The following is a 7,291-nucleotide window of genomic DNA, read 5'->3' on the forward strand; positions in this document are numbered from 1 at the left end:
TGGGTTACGTCAGATCCCATCCACTCAGTAATTCATCTCCCTTTGGTGTATGTATGTGTGTGTGATGTGTGTGTGTGTGTGTGTGAAGAAAGGACCTTGCATCTGTGCGTGTGCCTTGTACTTTTAGAATTATTCATCGGCCTTTGTAGCAGTATGGATTCCATTGGATATCTGCTGAGTGAGATCATGTGTGTGTTCATGTGTGCTTGTTTCGAACATCCAGAGGAGTAAAGTGATACCAGAGGCCATTTACCCAGAGATCACAACAAACAACTGGAGTCTGCCTGTACCGCCTCATTCTTACCAAGAAATCAAGCCTATGTGCTTTCTGTACGTGTGAGTGTGTGTGTGTGTGTGTGTGTGTGTGTGTGTGTGTAGTTTCAATAGCAAAGAATCAAGCAACTTCAACGCCAACCCTTGTCTAGCTGAGGATCCTTCATTTTCAGCGCGGTGTCATGTATTCACCGAGTAAACAAGCAAAGCTGCTTTGGACATGTTTCTGAGTTGCACAAAGATAACAGCCTGAGATGTTTTTGCGGCACGTGTTGAACATGCGATAGTTCATTATTTAAAAACCTGTAGAAAACCAGCCATGTCCTATTTCAAACGTAAACGGCGAAACCGTGCAGGAAGTGACGGAACTCGACGCGGGGTTGTTTTTTTTTCCGGTCGAGTTTTCGAAGCATCGGCGAAGTGAGCTAGGAAGGAGCTGAACAACACTGCGGGTCACAAACACCGGTCTAGACTAGAACAGAACTAAGAGAATATTGGACTCAAACTCACCAAATTGCCTCCAAATGAATGTTAATGTTGCGCTGTTGATTTACAAACAGGCAACTCTTATAATATGCAACAATAGTATAACATATCATTACGTCACTGAACTCACATTGCTGCCAAGCCCGTAGTATTCTACATGTATTTGACTGTTAATAGAACATCTTTGTAATCAATAACTGACCGACCATAAAACTGTAAATTATATTTAATAACACTCAGGAGGGCTGACATTGACACAGCTAAAGGTGGCGCTAATCGACCACGTTTTGTACGCCTCTATAAAATTGGACATTAATGCCGGTTCTTGTAAAATTAGAATGATGTCACGATTATGTATTAAATATATGTATTTATAGCTTATTGCACTGCAATCGAGGTGAAATTTCTCCTCACGAATAAGTCCCAAAACCCCCCTTAATGTTAGGACAGAAACGTTCCATGTTCCATATAAAGGTTAACAAAGCTGATGACTTACTCCCACCTAGTCTTGGAAGAAGAAGAAGAAGAAGAAGAAGAAGAAGAAGAAGAAGAAGAAGAAGAAGAAGAAGAAGAAGAAAAAGAAGAAGAAGAAAAAAAGAAAAAGGCATTGTCTTTACACCATCTCTCCATCCCCGCTCTGCTTCTCCCTCTTTGTCAGTTCACCCGCTGTCAGAGGTCTTTTCTTAAAAGTGCATGTCAGGAAATGGAGGGAGAAGATGAGAGGGTGGTAATGGTGGCAGGTGTTCTTTTTGAAGATGTGTGTGTGTGTGTGTGTGTGTGTGTGTGTGTGTGTGTGTGTGTGGTGTGTGTGTGTGTGTGGTGTGTGCCTGTCAGTATGGTACAGGTGCTCTCGCAGTGTCAGAGAAAACTGCAGGCTCAATCTGGGGTCGGCTGATTGGCCAATTAGGAACTGTTTCCATGTGACAAGCGGCAGTCAATTTACTTTCCCCTTTTTCACTGTCTGTCTCTCTCTCTCCTCTCTCTCTCTCTCTCTCTCTCTCTCTCTCTCTTCCACCCTTATCCTTAAGTGCCTCCGTCTTTACCACTATCCTATCTGTCTCTTCAGTATCTCTTCCCCTTTTTCTTCCTCTCATTCAATTTTGTCCTCTCCCCCTCACTTACCTAGTCTGCTTTGCTTCCTCCTCCCCCCCTCAGCTCCTCAGTTTCATATCTCTCCTCTAAATCCCTGTTGCTCTCATGCCATCCCTCTACCTTTCCATTGTCCCCTTACTTCCTCTAACCTCCCCTCCATCCCACACAAACACACACACTATATATATACTCGTGTCAGCCTGCTATACCATCCTACTGATGGGGTCGGGGGTGAGACCTCACTGAACTGTCCCCCAAGAACAGATGAATGCATGGGAAGACGGGGACAGCTGGGGTACATGTACAACGATTTTACAGCCTATAAATGTATTTATAGTCTGGGTGAATACTGGATTTCTGATTGGCTGCAGTGTATCCATCAATTCCTGATGACACGCCTACGTTCTAAATCAATTCGTTGGCTACATTAAATGAAATACATTTGAATATCTTATTTACAATGAGTGTCGTCCAATGAGCTAAACGGACTAGAAACACTCCCTTTGCCAAGTCCCTTCTCGGGTTCTTTATTGTTGGTGGAGCAGCGAACGTTTCCAATGCATAAGAATCTTATGGGATGGTAATGATTGTATTAGCAAAACCCTCAGGCGTTAGCATGGATACGGGGGTTATCGCTCGTGATCTTAATTTTATCTCTTTGGCAAGTGAAAATGGTTTTAGTGAGAAAATGCCCTCTGAGATGTCTGATCACGAATTAATGGGACTTTGCGAACGCAACCATCCGACGCACATGCTTCCCATTACTTCCTGATAACTGACACCTCATCAGGCATTATCCTTTACATAAAGGGTTAGGTTTTATATATACATATATACATATTTATACATATTTATACATATGTTTACAGAAGAGTAAAGCTTTCCTTAAATAATATAAATGCCTTTGGGTAATAAAGAGTAATAAAATCTGGACTGGTCTGAGAGAGACAGAGAGAGGAGGGAGAGAGAGGGAAGAGGGAGACAGACAGAGAAGGAGACAGAGAACGAGAGAGAGAGAGAGAGAGAGAGACAAACAGGGGAGAGGGAGAGAGAGAGAGAGAGAGAGAGAGAGAGAGAGAGAGAGAGAGAGAGAGGGAGAGAGACAGAGAACAAGAGACAGAGACAGAGAGAGACAGGACAGACAGACAGACGGGGAGAGAGAGAGAGAGAGAGAGGGAGAGAGAGAGAGAGAACGACAGATGGAGAGAGAGAGAGAGAGAGAGAGAGAGAGAGAGACAGACAGACAGACAGACGGGGAGAGAGAGAGAGAGGGGGAGAGAGAGGCGAGAGAGGGAGAGACAGACAGACAGACAGGGAGAGGGAGAGGGAGAGAGAGGGAGAGAGAGAGAGGGAGAGAGAGGGAGAGAGAGAGAGAAAGAGAGAGAGAGAGAGAGAGAGACAGAGAGAGAGAGAGAGAGAGAGAGAGGAGAGAGAGAGAGAGACAGAGAGAGAGAGAGAGAGACAGAGAGAGAGAGAGAGAGAGAGAGAGAGAGAGAGAGAGAGAGAGAGAGGCAGGAGGTGTTTTGCTCACTGCTACCACCGGCTCTCTGAGGTCCTGATCCTTCAGTCAGTCAACCTATTTACAAGGGAGGTGAAGCAATTCCATCCGTGTTGAGGTGTTGAGGTGTTGAGGTGTTGAGGTGTTGAGGTGTGGGCAGGAAGCTGTCTGAGAGATTAAAGCAGAGAGAAGGGATTATAGAGCCAATCTTTACATCATCAACAATCTGATTATTTGCCAGTTAAGCCTCACTCTTGTGAAATGGGGAAATGCTACTTATTAATGTGAAGTATTTCAGCTACCTTTGTTTTTTTTCGGTGTTTGAAAATAGAGCACACACGGGGAGAATTTCCCAATTTGTTTTTAGTAATTTCCGTATGCTTTTCCTTATTACCTCTAAGGCAATACGATGGCAGCGCAGGTCAATATCTGCCAAATTCAAATACAGAAGAAATGCAATGGAGAAAAAAAAGCTCAGGTTTAATTCAAAGAGGGACTCCTGATAGTGTTGCGGCTCCAACGCTTTCAACAATCTCCTGCGATGTAACAAATACGTATTTGTATCGTGTGGCCAAAAATGGCCCAAAAAAAAAAAAAAAAATGCAAAATGTTTGTGTTTCAATGCATTTCTCCTCATCACTCTGTGGGTTCAGCTCCCGCTCCCGATCTCATCCTCACGTCTCAATCAATACTACGCAGTCGAGCGGAAAATGAAGTAAAACACATTCCCTGGTCGTTGTGTGGGAACCTCGCCTCCGAACCACTTAACATCCTCACATCTAACTAAACATTTTGTTGGTGGGACCCCGTCAGACTTGGCTTTGTCGGCGCCTTGGCCGGCTGCCACTTGAGCGCCGCAAATCGCTTTGTTTTTCAGCATCTTTCAGCTTTTGACCATCTGTGTTGGTAGCCTCGCTCTCTGATGCTCGGACAAAGTCGGGCTGCCAAGGGCTTGTCTGCACACTGAGGAGAGAGAGAGAGAGAGAGAGAGAGAGAGGAGAGAGAGAGAGAGAGAGAGAGAGGGGAGAGCAGTGATGTGTTCGCTCTGTCAGCACTCCAGAATTTCACACAGACACACACACACACACACACACACACACACACACACACACAGACACACAGACACACACATGCAACTGTGGCCGCGCAAAGACTCAAATAGACACAATTATTTGACATGCACAGACATGTATATTCACACTTGCTAAAGTACACACACGCACACACACGCACCACACACACACACACACACACACACACACACACACATATGTCTGGCTTTTTGTTTCTCCACTCCAGCTCTTGTCGTCTCCTCTGGTGCCCCTTGGTTGAGAGCTTTGATATTGTTTCCAAGCCTGGTTTCCTCTGACCCGCTTTGATGCTGCTATCTAGCTTTCTTGTCATCTCCCTTCTCTCTCTCTCTCTCTCTCTCTCTCTCTCTCTCTCTCTCTCTCTCTCCCTCTCTTTTGGAATGTGGAGACAATATGGGGCACTGGGAGTTACTCGCCACTCAGCGTTCTTAATCTCTGTCTTCCTCTCGCAACGTCTTATTTTCGTCCTTCTGCCTCTGTCCTGTTCACGTTTTGACTCATATCGCTGACAGTGTGGATGATCTAAAAAAAAAAAAAAAAAAAAAGCACTCGGTTGGAAAATTGTCTTGTTTTCTTTTCGGCCTGGTAGGAAATGTTTTCCGAGGCCAGGTAGAGGGTCCGTTGCCCGAGGGTGGGGGGGGGGGGGGGGTGGGGGGGGGGGCTTGGGATCGTTTGATTGATGAATTGCTCTGCAGAACAGTAGTCTTAAAAAGTGCTGATTAGTCGATTCGTCACTAATGAAACACAAACGCCCCAACCTTCGCTGGTTCCTGCTAATTTTAAGAGTTTCGGTCAAAAACAAGTTTTTTAAAGAGATGTCCCTTTTTTTTTTTGTCCCTTTCCCTATAATTGACTCATTATAGGGACTTTTTTTTAAACGGACAGCGATGGACTTCTTCAGCAGCGGTTCCTTACATTTATGGCCTCAGATCCCTCGAAATGAAGGAATGTCCTCTTTGGACTCCTCATTATCGGTTGCGTAGCTTCAGCCAAATTTGTTGACAACAATACAAAATCTAGAATATTTAGGCTCAGTCTCGAAGACACTTTGCAGCATCTGTTATCCAACAGTCACTCCATCGTGTATAAATATCCTTTTAACAGCACTGTACATGTGTCACTTGTTGTAACGCAGCCTCCTATGAAGTCAGATGAATGCAAAAGTGAGGAATAGAAATATCAGTTTAATAAATATCAATGATAGATGGTGAGCCATTAACCTGCTGGAGAGCTCTTCAATCCAAAGAGATGCCAGCGACCATGCCTCATGCTGATATAGAGATTGTGGAATTACAGAGGAAGATGGAATTCACCGTGGTTTGGTGCAGATATTCTATACGAACCATCGGAGGCAGATCTCTATTCTGTTTCACGATTCCCTCTTGACGCGTCGCTTTCTCTTCTGTCTGATTTTCTTAAAGAACGTATAAGTCTCTATCTACGAGGAAACAACAGTGTCAGGCTTTAGATGCAGTGAAAGGGAACGCATTGTTCTTCAAAGGAGGAGGGTAAGTCAGCCATGTAAGCAATAAATGAATTCAAAAGAACTAATCACTCACACATTACTAAGTACAACGTCCGCACCTCTGTTCCTACGCTGCATCCTCGCAGTGCAGTTTTCACTCTGCGTCCTCTTGTTGCCCTTCAGCATGTTTGTGTCCATTATGTGCATGCTTGCACCCACTGGTTCATCAGACATAGATCATTTGGGTTCAGTCTTTCCCCCATTACCCCAGTGGAGTGACGAGGTGTGAAAGCAAAGCCACACAGACAGAGGTCACGACGTAATTCAGCAAGATTATTACGCCGGTCACCGGATAATTACATTATTATACGAGAGCAGGCCGGTAATGCAGCCAAAATGGCCAGGCTGCACTTTTATCGGGTGGTGGTGGTGGTGGTGGTGGTGGAGGAGGAGGAGGAGGGGGGGGGCGGGGTGGAGGGGGAGATCTTTGAAAACCTCGGTACTGTCATGTAATAGCATGTGCTTATTAGGAAATTACACTGCTGCTTTGCTGTCGTTGTTGACAGCAGGGGATGGGACCTTTTGTACAAAAAAAAAAAAAAAAAAAATCAATAGGTTTGAACTCTTTTTTTTTTCTCTCACCACTACATTATGACATTAAGGCTTTTTCGCACAACATCATTAGCAATTGTGTATTTATTTATTTTTTTTGCATGCAGTTATTTTACGGGACATTCAGGTTAATTATTCAGACGTGGCCGATATTTATGCAAGCGGGGGGGACCGGGGGGGGGGGGTTTCCTAAACGCCGAAACTCGTTCTGTTGCTCCGCCGCCAAGGAGGACTCGTGCGGTAATGCAGGACGTCGCTGTGGTTCTTCACGTAGTTGAACGTCCTCTGTTTTTGACGGAAGCTAGTTAGTTCGGAAATAGTTTGTTCCAGAAGGACGCACATCCTCCGGTTATTATGAGACACACACACACACACACACACACACACACACACACACACAAGTTTCCTTGTGTCCCTCCCTCGTGACACACACACACACACACACACATACACACACACACACACAGACACACACACATGCACAGTAGGTGCTTCCAGCCATAATAACTGAGCAGAGGTCTTGGCCCTCTTTATGAAAGGAATCTGGCCGCGGGATTGGATGTGTCTGCTCCAATCAGATGCGTAGCTTTTTTTCTTGAGAATGATTACAAAGAGCCACAATAGTCTTAATTGAGGCCTCGAGCTGCGGAGATCTTAATGACTTTGGTATGTACCAAGAGCTGTTGTGTGTTGTGTATGGGATTGTCACATCAATGTGCACAATGAGTGCACAAATGCATTCAAATGAAACGTGTAATATTCTGAGGAGGCATG

This window comes from Cebidichthys violaceus, unplaced genomic scaffold, assembly GCF_023349555.1.
Source record: "Cebidichthys violaceus isolate CVI_PGR_0920_01 unplaced genomic scaffold, fCebVio1.0.p SCAF_578, whole genome shotgun sequence".
Lineage (NCBI taxonomy): Eukaryota > Metazoa > Chordata > Actinopteri > Perciformes > Stichaeidae > Cebidichthys > Cebidichthys violaceus.